Source organism: Temnothorax nylanderi, unplaced genomic scaffold, assembly GCF_030848795.1.
Source record: "Temnothorax nylanderi isolate EJ_2023f unplaced genomic scaffold, tnyl_v1.0 TNYL_tig0143_pilon, whole genome shotgun sequence".
NCBI classification, from domain to species: Eukaryota; Metazoa; Arthropoda; class Insecta; order Hymenoptera; family Formicidae; genus Temnothorax; species Temnothorax nylanderi.
In genome coordinates this window covers 388833-403014 of record NW_027249205.1, presented here as the reverse complement: position 1 = coordinate 403014, position 14182 = coordinate 388833, and the positions used below count along the sequence as shown (strand labels likewise).

General features: G+C 36.4%; 1 protein-coding gene and 1 long non-coding RNA gene across 6 annotated transcripts in view; both read right to left on the bottom strand.

Annotated features, from left to right (window-relative positions):
* Positions 1 to 14182, bottom strand: part of Oamb (Octopamine receptor in mushroom bodies) — a 121472-nt gene that overhangs the window by 49581 nt on the left and 57709 nt on the right. For 4 of the 5 annotated variants that reach the window (XM_071714623.1, XM_071714621.1, XM_071714626.1 and 1 more), the window contains one exon: positions 11376 to 11523. The exons of the other annotated variant lie outside the window; for it this stretch is intronic. The gene's annotated coding sequence lies outside the window, so the exon portion shown is untranslated. The remainder of the gene's footprint in view (positions 1 to 11375; positions 11524 to 14182) is intronic. 5 annotated transcript variants of the gene reach the window in all.
* On the bottom strand, positions 13335 to 13902 carry LOC139777281 (uncharacterized). Its single transcript, XR_011719305.1, has 2 exons — positions 13733 to 13902; positions 13335 to 13658 (listed from the first exon to the last, which is right to left on the bottom strand). It is a non-coding gene; the product is annotated as an uncharacterized lncRNA (long non-coding RNA).

Sequence of the window (14182 nt, the reverse complement as noted above, 5' to 3'; positions counted from 1 at the left end):
GTCGAAAATGACACCGCCGCCGCGAATCGCTGCAGCGGTTACCGCGTGGCACATAACATTCATATCTACAGAACTCTTGTGGCATACATAGCATGCGGAACACTCCGCAGTCGCATTACAGGATAAGGTTAAAAGAGCAAGAATTTCGAGCGTCCTCTTTTCCCTACGCAACAAGCAATAACTCCTTTCATCTCCATTTTCTTCGTTGTAATATTGGTGGCTACGGGCGGCTCTGTCGTGGCCTCTCCCTCTTGTGTTACCTCATATAAAGGGAAGGTTTACAAGTGCAAATCGTGGGTTGTTATTTTATGCAAAGTACCTAGTATGTATCCCGATATTCACCCGTCTATCGTTAAACGGATATTATCTCAAACATATTACTAGGTATCCCAGATGAATAGAATTAATTTTATTTGTAAATTTTGTTTGAAAGATTATAATATTAAATCAAATTACAAGAGAGTCAGTCAAAACTGGATCTTGATTACTTATAATATTATTTTTGAGTGAATTTTATGTACAATTGTTAACCTTGGCAAACCACGCGCCGAACTTTTGGACATAACGCAGTCTTAACCAAAACTAGAACGGCACAATCACATAATTAAATTGATATCAATTTAATTACACTATAACATACACAAGGAAAGTAGAAATAAACGAATATGAGAAATATACGGGAAAAATATGTACATATAGGATAGGATACGTAGAGTATAAAGGAAATGTTGCGAAAAATTCAATTCAATTCAATTATGTGATTACGCCGTTCTAGTTTTGGTTAAGACTGCGTTATGTCCGAAAGTAACGGCGCGTGGTTTGCCAAGGCGAAGAATTGTACGTAAAATTTACAAAAAAATATATTATAGGCAATCAAGATCTAGTCTTGACCAATTATGACGTTTTTGTAATTTAATTGTGTGTCATGTACGGTCGTATTTTTATTTATTTATAATTATAATATTAAAGTTTTTAAATAGATTTTTCTTTAATACAAGTGTCAAAAGCCTGTAATTCCTAACTATTTCGAGCTAATTCTTGAACTTATAATTAAAAGGACAAGAATTTTGTCAAATTATCCAACTATAAAAATAGGTAAATGGAATCTTATTCTATACTTTTGACTTTATAATTCTAAATCATTTATAATCTCTATAATCATAATAATCTATTTAATTGATAAATTAAAAGAATTTAAAATGTACATGTGTGTTAAACAATAAATTCGAATCTTATATCAGTGATCATATAACTTGCCAGAAAGAGAACAAAGCATCTGGAAAATGTAGATTCCAATTTAGTTCGCAAGATTGATAATGAAAGATAAAAGTTTTCAAAGTAGGTTGCGGTGAATAAAAAAGAACGAATGAAAAAATGTGCAAGAAATAAAAGACAAAACGACAAACGAAATGAAAAAAAGACGGAATATTTGTGAGCAAATAACCTATAAATTCGTGCTTTTGAAATTGTAAAAAATCATTTTGTTGTATTTAAATTTCTTTTCTTATTGTTAGTATTTATCCAAAAGTATTTATTCATAAGGTAAGTCGAGGGAAGATGTCACTTTGTTAATATTTTGTTTATTATCCGATAGATGGTAATGTTTTCTAGTAATTAATGTGAGATTCATACAACGAGCGATACATGCATGCAAGCTACTCCAGTTTTGATTAAATTCGAAGAATCAGGGAAAATCTGTTCCGAGAAAACCAAGCGGTGAATAGACTATAATATTGTACTCTTCTTTGTTAAGAACTTACATAATTTCGTTTCATTAAAAGTGGATTTATTTAACATATTTTGAAACCACGTGAAATGGCTGTTCTCTTGACCTGAATAGCCATTTCTTCTATGACATTAGTTTGTGAAGAGTCAGAAGTGGTATCTTCTCTTCATTTTTTATGCCACTTCAGGAAAAACATCATTAGCGTGACAGATTATTTTATTTACACTAATACTGATGTACAATTTTTGTATTCTTATATCAGATTTTAGTTCTTTAAAATATCGTGAACGCTACAACATAAATGTAAGTATATCTAAAGCAAAATTTATTAATTTTGCCAATTGCTGTCGAAGATAATAAACAATTTCTTCTTATTAATTTTGCTTCATTGTATTATTAATTTTTCTGAAATTGTGTTTATCAATTATTAATTGTTAAATGGTTTATTGTTAAAGATAAATTAATGTTTTTGTATGCGTATTACACTTTATTTATTAATGTGTTGCATGTTTCTCACCTACTCGCGTCTTCTCCCATTACAGGTGTGAGGTGGCATCTTACCCAGATATAGAGATAAAATGCCAGTTTTGCAAGGATAAACATATAATCAAATACAACATTTATCTTGCAAACATTCCGAAGCGGTTGTGACTATTGGTTTCATATTTCTATGATATTTCTGAACTATGGCATCTTCTTCCGGCTTGTATAAACGAATCTATATAAACAAATTCAGTTCATATAGATTTAATATCAGGTTTCCACAGCCTCTGCAGAATATTATAATACTAAGCGTTTCAGTAACAAATTCTGTTATTCGATCATTAAAGATACTCGTCAGTCAGCTCACAATCCAAGGAAGTCATATATCTATCTACAATCCCTGGCACTTCCTTGACGACAAACTGCCAATTTGGAACACGGCCATTAAACCGGTGGGAAAAGCACGGACGCGACTCAACAAAAAGTGAAAAAAACAGGAAGACACTGCGGTTAATCGTGTCTCATGCTCGAGCGACCTGCTCGACTGATTAATTGATATTGGAGTGAACACTCGTTCGAGAGATACCTTACGTGAACGAGCGAGAGCTCAGAAACTCGCGTGAATTCTTTCCGCAAAGTCGGCCATTCGGATGGCCTGTACTCGGAAAAGACTGACCTTCTCCGTGTCGATTCTTTCTTACTTTGAGACGATTGTAACGACGCGGTGACTTGGAACTTTATGTTAGAAAAATTGAAGCGATCAGAGAATGGAAAAAGAGAGAGATAGAGAGAAAGAAAAACTATATTGACTAGTCGACGATGTAGCATTCAGAGAAATGACATGTTTATATTCTCTCTAGAGCGGTGTGCACACGCACGCGAATTAATGGTGTCACGAAAAATCGATAAGAGTGTAAATTAACTTCACAATGTGTTTACAAAAAATCGCGAAATAATATTATCGTGCACGATAAGCGCACCGATAGTAACGATGCAATGTATCCTACGATGACATTTTTATTCCGAGGAAAAATATGTATTTCTTCAGCTGTCTGACAACGTAATTCAACGCTTTCGGCAAGCACTTAAGGTCGATTTTAAAGTCAAAGTAAGACCGGATATTTTCCTTCCGGCGGCTTCCTCGCTTCCATCTCGCTCGATCTTCTCGTCCGCGCCGTGAAATTTACGTTTACACGTCAACATCGGCACACGATGTTGCGGCATAATTAAAATCGCTTATACGTTTTGCCTCCATTAAACCGCAATCCCGACATTTTTTTTGCCGCAAAAAAGATTTCCCGCGAACAACATTTCCCCGTAATATCCAAGCTTCATCTGCTCGTTTACGACGTTTACTCGCTACATCATTAGTTACAATTTACAATCTAATTACATATACTTCCAACAAATACTTCTGACCAAATTTTTAGTAGAAATTAGATAGTTATAAATAATTAAATAATTCTAACAAAATTCTCGGTAGAAATTATACAGTTTTAAATAACAAGATAAGAAGCTAAAGAAGAATATAAATATTGTGCGACGCGGTACAGTTGATGGCCTATAAAATCCACCCAAGTGTTGCAGAAACACGTTATGCAGGGCATTTAAAGTTAAAATGTCGTACGAGTAATAGCAGTAAATGTAACATAAGGATAACGTGAAATATCAATTAGTGGTTATCTCGACGATAAAGCGTACCTTTTACACCTCTTTTACCTTTCATTTCAACTATAAACTTCGAAACGCGAAAATATGTAAAATTAAAACAACAAGAGTATGACATAAAACTTACTTTCATTTACAATGCACCCTCGATGGTGTGTTACTCTATATAATGCATAAGAAGTGTAATTTTATGTACCCCCTTATGTAATGCGTGCCTGTATCATAATGCATGTAGTCCGGGGTGAAGTGTAAATGGGATATTCAGAAAGGCGACCATGCGGAAGAGAACCTCGAGAAGGACGATTATGACTTGGGACAGTTTACCGTCTGCGACGGAGGCAAGAGACAAAAAGCAATAATAAGATTTGCAGCAGGTTTCATCATCTGCACATCAAACTTTTAGCAAATATTTGAAGGGTACATCAAATATACTTCGTCGAACATGGCGCTTGGCGAGCCCCACCTTCTTTCTGACTTTATTTACGCTGCAATTTACTTACAGAAGTACCTTCGTTAATTGCAGCAAAGTATTTCAAAAAGTTTGTAGACATTTCTCGATATTTCTTTAATTATATTTATAGCGTTCCCAATAAAAATGTTAATAAAATTACGATTCATCGTGTTAAATGTTTTACGGTCCGTGCTGCTTCATATTTCATAACTTGATATTTCAAACGGAATACGGTAACAGGATAGTTGTAAATAGCATTATTTATCATGAATTTACGTTTTATTTACGATGCATCGCGCAACTGAATACCGCGACGCGTGTGATGTATTCTGTGAGTTTGATAAATAATAAAAATATGATGAAAACGAGTAAAAGAGACGCCGCGACGACGCACGCGTGTCGGGAAGAAATTGAGACAGTCTTTCATCTCGGAATCGCATTTGAATAGGTCGGAGAGCCATGATACGCTCGTTTATCTTCATGAAACGCGAAGTGATAGCAGTTTCATTCTTGCATGTCCGCCACGTAGAATAACTATTTGCGAGCAGCGCGTAAAATTGATGCGGATATGAAGTGCGAGAGAATAATTGTAGCGACTACATGCAGCTATCAAATATTACAGCTCTCTAATTACCTACGTGGTAAAAGCCAAGTCCATGTTATTAGGTATTCCCTCTGTTCGTATTCGCCGGAAGCGGCGTTTTATTTTATGTTAAATATAATTATATTTTATGTTAAACATATAAAATATAATAAATTTTCGAAAACCTAGTTTAACACCCTTGAATATTGAAGGCAAACACATGTGTGCTAATGCATGTCGAAATCTAATAGGTGCAAATGACAGGTACATCTTCGGTTCGCGTCTTTAGAGATATCGACAATAGATAAATTATTGAAATAGTCGAAGATGTCGAGCGAAGCTAAGTTTCACCTACGCTGAAAACGGGAGAATGAGTGCACCGCGACTGCTCGATCTTCCTGTCTGACAAATAAAAAAAATATCCGTTTTTTTTTCGTAAAGAAGAGGCAGGAAGGAAAGTTATAGCGCCGAAAATAATATATTGAGAACCGAAAATAACGAAGACGGTGGTGGTCATCCTTAATTCTCGAGTGACACCCGCAACGAAGATCCCGCGGGTGTTAATGTCGTTTGTCGTGGTTGATCTTCGACCTATCTCGCCCGCGCCAGAGACTACCGTGCCGGATTGCTTTGAATGATCACATGATGATCGATGACTTGCCCTTACTGTCCATGGAGCACGATTTAACGGTTCGTGGAGAGACGGGATGACATAAATGGCCCTGGGGAGAATCGCGCTTATCTATGCGCATTAAATGCGTACCTATCGGTGAAAGCTTCTCATGACGACGTAGAGATCTGCTATTTCCCATGTTGACGAGCCTCCATCAATTACATAGAAAGAGCGATTTTCATTTGCTGAAATAACCAGAAATTTATCTAAATCTGAGAATAATTATGTTTAACCATCGAAATAATTATATTGGACGTTCAAGTTGGTTACTGAAATGTCAAAACTTTTTAGAGATTTAGAGCAATATATATGTATATTATTACTAGAGCAATCATCATGCTTTTGCATAACTATTTTGATAGTTGAACATATTTATATTCAGATCTGTATCTGGCCTAATTTTTATATACTTCAGTAGAATCGTTCGTATAAATTTGTCCGACTCCAATTTCTGTTCCTATATTTCTATACTTTGAATAAGAACTTATAATAAAAACTATATTTGAATTCAAGATTAAACTTCTAGTTACTTTATATTACTTTACATATAAGCTTAAACTATCGACACAGTAGATTGATGGTTTAAGTTTAAAACATCTCAGAGAATCTTGAATTTTTCCATACATTTTTGCGAAGATGTAAAATATTTTTTTTAATATTTCTGTCATCATCAATATTCGTAGGAACAGTAATTACAACTCTTAGCAGTTCTATTTCCAACGGGAAATAATATTGAGGAAATGCAATATTTACAAAGCCTGTTGCGTCAAAGAATACGATATTAAAAGAGAGTTCCTTTGCACGCAATTTCATAATCAAAGCACTGTCATCCGTAATTCGTCATGCCGTTTCTCTCTCCACCTCTCTTTCACTCCCTTTCCCAGAATCCCAATCTCCCATCGTTCTACAGTCGTGGTTTTTCTCGCTCTACCACACTCTTTGTTCCACGATTTGTAGATCCCTCTGAATAGACTGATTTAATTATATCTCGCGCACAATATACGTACACGCATATACGCGCGCGCGAGATGTACAAAGGATTGGGGATGAGGGCTCATCTGCATTTATGCGAAACGCCGAATGTGGTCTGACCACTGTGCACTGGCAAATATCGGTATTCGCGCAACGTTTCACGGCGAAGTCCGCGCATGGCAGTAGCTACCTATCTGAAATACAATTGGACGAATGGACTGAATCGCGCGATCTCTCGCGCGAGTCTTGTTGATCGTTTCAAAGCGCGTCCGGCGCTATTCGCAGGATTGTTACGTGAACGATGCACGCGCACGACGCGACAGCCGCTTAGGCCTGGCGCTCGGCGCCGAGATTGAAAAGTGTCGGATTCAATGGCATCACTGATTGAAAAAAAAAGGGAAAAAAAACGCTCGCTCGTACGCACAGAGATTTACATTCGCGCGCGCACACACGCGAGACAGAGACTTGCGTGGGTGTACAACGTGAATCGATACGCACAGAAAGAGAGGGAGAGGGGGGAGAGAGAGAGAGAATGAGCAAGAGAGGGAAGAAAGGGAAGGAGAGAGGGAAGAGGCAGATTTATTTTAACATATATTTCGATAAAACATACGCGACAGAATCGTGTACGATGGGTAGTGCGTGAGAAAATATCTTACCGCGCTTTAATTAATTACACCTGGTTTTGGTTTTAATGGGAATCAACGAGCGTACCGCTTTTATGTCAAAATTCAAAATGTTTCATTAATTAAATACCCAGTTTTAACGGAAATCTTGTCGCACGAGGTATTATCTCGCGGGTGTGAAATTTGCATCAACTATTGCAGACGGTATTCGATACCACCGATTAACCTGTCAGGCATAAATAGAAGGTAAAAATAGATGGAAACGATCAGCTGAGGGATGTTATTAAAAATATTATTTATATCACATGTGCACATGTATCTTCTCGAATATCAATAAAAGATAACATTTTTAACCCATCTAACTTTATGAGAAACTATGAAGCTCCATGGATGTCTTATGGGTTGTTCAACAGGATATTGCATTAATATATTCAGACTGAAATAGTATTCTCATAACAGAAGCGAATGTGAGTGCGCGAAGAATAAAAGAGAAAGAAAAAGCGTTATTTTAAGCCCTTCACTAAAGCAAACACGAAAGATCAAAATAGCACGTTTAATAAAATTCTCCGAGACACGCGATGCGATTAAAAACGCGAGTGCTCTCTCGGGCCCGCCCGAAAGTCACTTTCAACGAAATCATTCGCGTATACGCGTACGTATATAGGCCACTTGAACCGCATCGCACGATTATTACTCACTCAAAATTTCAAGCCACTTCCGGCAGTCGTTCTTACGTCTTACAATCCGCTTTGCATCTCATTTTCGTACAAAAGCCGCGCGGGCGCACCAGCCAAATCCCATTCGCATAATCACCTTACGCCGAAAATTACGAGTCTTCAAGCTAGTTTCGTGTGTAATATGTTTACCCTGACCGCGTTGGACTCACGAATCACCGGCGGCAACGACGCGACGGCGTTGTTTGCGACATATAATGAGTCCTTCTCCGCGGAGGAAAAATACCGCACGGTGTGTTACTTAGAGATGTTAATTACTATAAGCGTTAATTGAGCGCGACGAGACGAGCGCGATCGTATACTCTCTTCGCTTGCGATCGGGAGCGCTTGCTTTCCGGAGCGCTCGTGTCGAATAAAGCGAACAATGAGTGGGAGATCGAGAAAATTGAATTGCATGCAACGATTGCTGGGGGAATATTGCGAGCGGGCGGCTGCCCCGAGAAGAGTCCTCCACGAAATTATATATCAATAATTGATATGTCATTGACGTTTGAAATTCGTATTTATCGAATTCTCCCTCTCTGCACAACATATTTTTCTCGAGAGATCTCTAGATTCCACACACAAGTCGTGCTGCGCGTAAAATTATAAGTGGTGCGCGACGATCGATAAGCGTTACGGCATATTGTCAATCATTATTCGATCGCGTGATAACAAAACACCCCAAAAGCTGTTCCAATCAGTTGGAGTGTGTACGTTGCAGGAAATATACACACACACATATGACGCACTCTCTGTGTGTATCCACATCGGTGATTCATTCTTTCTTTCAGTGTGCCACGTACGTTCGTGTGACGTAAAACGAACGTATGCAAAACTCAACTCGCGCAGAGTCAGTGTCGACTTTAATAAGCCCTATTGACATTCAGTAGACGCGTCCTCGTCTCTTTAAACCCGCCTCTCTGCCGTGTAGACCCTCTTTTTCGCGCGTTTCTACCGAGCGAGTAAGCAAAGCCGCACTTATTTGACCGTACCTCTCGACCGACAATCGTTTCCGGTACAAACCGGCTTAATTGCGGACTGTCGCAGTTCCGGAGAACCACTACTCGTAACTCGTATAATCTATTTGCCTGCAAAAAGGGGTTATTAAATCGCGACTGGATGATGGATAATCTCTCGGTTGGGGCTTTCGTGTACGAGATGCATCAACTATTCCACAACTCCAATTTTACTATTCGTATTCACCGCCCGCGGTTGTTTGACGTTATTTGACATATTGCAAACACGCGGATATGGGGTTAGAGATTTTCTTGTAAAGGATAAAATATCAATTTATCAATTTATCAGAAGTTATATGTAAAATATACGTAATATTATTTTACCAAAGATTGTACGTAAGGTTCGTTGTTATATTTGTAGTACGCACGATAATTCTGTCAAGAAATATATAATTTCTGTTTCTGTCTCAGATAGAGTGATCGTTCTGCAGATGACATTGCAACGAGCAAGTTAATCAAGCGAGGTTTGAATTATAGCAAAGTTTCTTGTTGCGCTTCTCTGAAATTTACCTCGGTTATGCTGCATATATATGACTAGTGCGCGCGTATTCGCGATTTATTACCTCTAAAAAAGTGCAGTCTAAAGTAATGACGTTACTAGCTTGTTGTGACGTCTAACCTGAGTGTATAAAAGCTGATAAAATTAATATCTAGAAAAACCACTTTAATACTTATTGTTCAACTCATTATTCGTACGATTTGTTTGTAGTAGTCCGCATTTTCGTGACGCGGTCGCGAATATTTCGCTAACAGTTCTTTAATTCTATATATTATATCAGAATAAAATCGACTCCTCTTACATCACAATGCGGAAAAATTATTATTACGTTTTACCATCGTTTTGTCGCATTAATTATGTATGCGTTCGTGTAACGTAATAAGCATTCGCTGCCTCCGAACGATTGTCTTTAAAAAATACGCTCAACAATATGCATTATCAGGTGGTCTGCATAATTTCCTGCCATTTACATAGTAATTCAGCGACTAATAGAATTCATGCGTTACATCGCCGCGTTCGACTCGACGATAATGAACTTTACCACCAGCCTGCCCGTTGGACAGAGGCTTGGCGATCGCTATTAAACGCGATATTTCGTTCGGCGAATCGCGCGCCTAGTTATCGCCGATTAGATTCGTCACAAATTGCCACTGCAAAATCGCTTGAAAATTCAACAATCTCTTGATCGTGCTATTACAGGTCCTTTATTTTATCACAAATAGCACGTTATGTTAATTTTCCCATTGCGAATATAACCGTGATCTCGCGAGCACCTCGCTAATTATGCGTTAGAAATATGCAATCCAAGAGCCCGAGGCTGTTCGACGAATGCTAATCATCGCGATATCATGGAACAATACTGCCGGCCGGCAACATATCACGTCCGACAAATTTTCCCCGGATGAAAGCGTTGTTTGCTTTCGTAAAGATTGCGCGCCCATGTCGGAAATAATAATCGTGATGTGGCGCAGTCGCGTAAATTTGAGCGAATTTGCAAAATCGACGCAATCTTGCCAGTCTATCAAATAATTCGCAAGCAGACCAATAAATTCATTGTTCGCCAGCTATATGACGATTGCAATTCGATATCGAGTCGTTAATGACAAGATTAATGCAAGTTTAATGGGAGGCGAATGTTTCCGCTAACGATTTTATTATTCTATGAAGCGAGCTAATAATATTTCATACGTACCTAGACTTGTTATTAACAACAGTGACAGCTTACAACGTGTCTTCTTACAAGGAGCATATATCACTATATTTTCACTTTTAATTTTTGACATGCCCACGGAAGAAACCTCTGCTTTTTATGCGTTAGGCTGCAAATAACGCGCTTTGTGTATATATTTTTGTACTTTGTAATTTTTAATTTCCGTTTATTTATAACTATGTAGAATCTTTCAAAACTACACTGAAGATGATCTGAATACAGACTGAAATGTTTGTAATTCATATTTAATACATATACGAATATCGACACAAACACCTAGTTAATTGTGGCTCTAATTGTAAGCCCTTTAATATAATTTTATTAATAATATTTGTGTAACAAAATAAAAGTGATTTATGGACAATGTAAAAATATCTAAATTTATAAATGTAATATATCAACTTAGATATTGTTTTAATATATTTAAATATTATATAAAAATAAATTTAGATATTATTGCATTATTACATTAAATTTAAATATTATTAAATATATATTTATATTATAAATATAAAATTAAAATAAACTGAAGTCAAGAAGCTCACAAATTATATGGTATGATGCTGATTTTGTTGGCATGCTGGATGTAATGGTCATATGCCTAGCTTAATGAATAGAAAGCAAACAAAGATATAGGTACTAGAAATAGCTAAATAAAACAAGCTTTAGTGCTAAATATGCATCAAGCCAACCTTAAAAATGAGCAAGATGACTAAAACACAGCATGCAGCTCATGTTCAAAATTCATTTCATACCTCATACGCATCAATATGCATGTCATCGACGATCAGATCACTTTGAGATGACTATACCGATGAAAGGCAACGTTTAAGGCTTTTGCTGGCTCGATTGCCAAGTCCACGTTGACAGCACACACAGCGTCGCACTTGGCAAAATTGTGAACTACAAGACACAAAAAAATTACAGCGTCAATTTTCGTTTCTGTGCTGTGTTTTTAAATTTAAAATAACTGTCGTAGTATTAAAATATACCGAAAACTCCTATTTTGTTATAATTTAATATGTAAAAGCAAATATTTATTTCAATTCGACTGTCAAACAGCTTATTCTTTCGTCGTTGATGAGGCACAATTCAGTTCGACATATGTGGGTTATTTATTGATTGTCCAAACAAAAGGAGAGTTTTCAGTATATTTTACAAGTATATTTTACTGTCGATTACAAACTCTATTTAATTGAAAATATAATTTTATTTTAATGTACGTTGCAAGCATTTTTATGATATATTTTCTCGCTTCTCATCGATCCAAGATGGCTGCAGTGAGTAAACAAGAGCCTTAAATGACGGCCGTTACTGGTGACAGTGTGTCAACCCAACAAACATAAATAAAAATAAACGGTTGACGAACTAAGTAAAAGAGGTATAATATAATATATGTATAACACGGAATCATATAACACGGATTCGTATAACACGACGGAAAAATTTTAATATTTGTTTGTTTTAAAGTAGAATAAAACATATTTTATTACTGCATGTTCAATATTTATTTTACATTTTTTATAATAAACCTTTAAATCTTTTATAAATATGTGTTTCCATATGCATACATAATCTGTAAAATATTTGTGACTGGTATAACATGGATTCATATAACATGGAACGCATCCCCGGTGTTATACGCTGTACATCCAAATTTATATGTTTTGGCTATATATCTCCAAATTTAGTTATATTACGATTATGAATATTTGTATACTATTTATGATGTTAGAATTGTTCAAATATTGTAACATTTCATTGGGAATAGCGTTGAAGCTCAGCATTTCAGAGCACTGTAACTACTATAGAAAGAATGTTTTGAAGTCGTAAGTAAGATCGATTTTTCTATCTATAAACGATATTGCGCTATTAAACGAACTGCATAACTAAGTTGCCGAGTCACCACGTAGTTAGCTAGGTCAGTAACGATACGTATTCATTTGCAACGAACACGTCGCAAACACGTCGGAATAAATTAAGTAGTATTTAATTAGGAAGAGCGAAACGATTCGCTTGCGCCGTTTCGCGTGTACGAGTTCATTACGAATTACAAGCGCTAATTACAAATGTCGTAGCTACACATACATAATCTGTCGTCGAAAGATACACAAGGATGATAATGAAAATTAATGACGCAAAACATTTCGCGTGCAACACGTTAATAATTTACACTGTGATCGTCGTGACATTTTAGAAGTGAATGGAAATGTTTCAATTGAACGTCGCGCTAGAAAGCAAACTTTCCTAGGCGCAAATTGCAGCACAAACAACGTACACCAGTAAGCAAAGGAGCTCTTTATAATGGAATGTATAGACCGTGCATGCTAAATTAATACTGTATAAGATCTAGTTGATGCGCCCAACATTCTCCCACAACTACGGAATCTTACATAAATGTATTAGAAATCCAACGAAGATATCTTAAACAATTCAATCATCGAAAATGTAACACCTTAGTAATAATTTAAAACTCATTAAATTATTAACTTATTACCGCTGTCTACACTTTCATATCTATGAATATATTAGTTCCTTATAGTCTTACATAGATGACTGTAAATATTTTACGCTTGTATAGCACGTATTTTAATATTATGTAAAAATTTCTTCGTAACATACAATATTATCGTCTTCATTTGACGTCATTACGGTTCGATGTTAGTTATTATAAAAAGTTAAACAAATAACAATGGCCAAATTTCGAGCAAAAATAGGTGTTAACATTTATATATTCAAAATACAATAGTACAATCGAATTAGTTTACGTTTCGACCATACTTGGTCTTCTTCAGAACCGCATATACATAATTAAAGTCGAATTTACAAATAAAGGAATCGGGTACGATCCGGCGCTACGAATTTACAATCAAATCTACCCATGTCAGCAGAGAAATAGATCATATTGAATATATATTATCGGATGTTAGTCAAATTTAAAGCTGAGTCGATCGTTTGTTTGTTACGTTGCAATACTTATGTGTGTCCAAGTTGATGGTACAAGCGAGGCCATTGTCTCCAAACCCTCTTAGTGGCAACTGAATCAAATTTTGAAATTCAGTAGGAGCACGTGAATTTAATAATTAAGTTTGACTCGTAAAAATGGACTCACATAAGGGGTCAGTGCAACCAAACGCGAGAGTAATCTTTCCATCGTCAGATAGGAGCGTGTGTTCGTAACTAAAGATTGCGAACGACTGAGAAAATATCCGCGTCGCAAGGGCAGAGCAACCAAATCATTGTTATTAAAACACTTATGACAACAGCCTCAACACATCAAAATAAGCCTCATTTAATAATTCTGTGTCCTTGTTTGAATTTATGCCGTTAGGCTGCTCCTTGATGTGTATCATTTCTGCAGTCAGTCTCTTTTTATAGTTATGCTCCACTTCTAAGATACGAACATTGTCCCAGTCGAAAGAATGATCAGATCTGATAATATGCTCAGAGACTACCGAATGCTTGGACGCATCTAATTTGATATTAGCTTTATGTTTTATATATAAATGTTAACACCTATTTTTGCTCGAAATTTGGCCATTGTTATTTGTTTAGCTGTTTG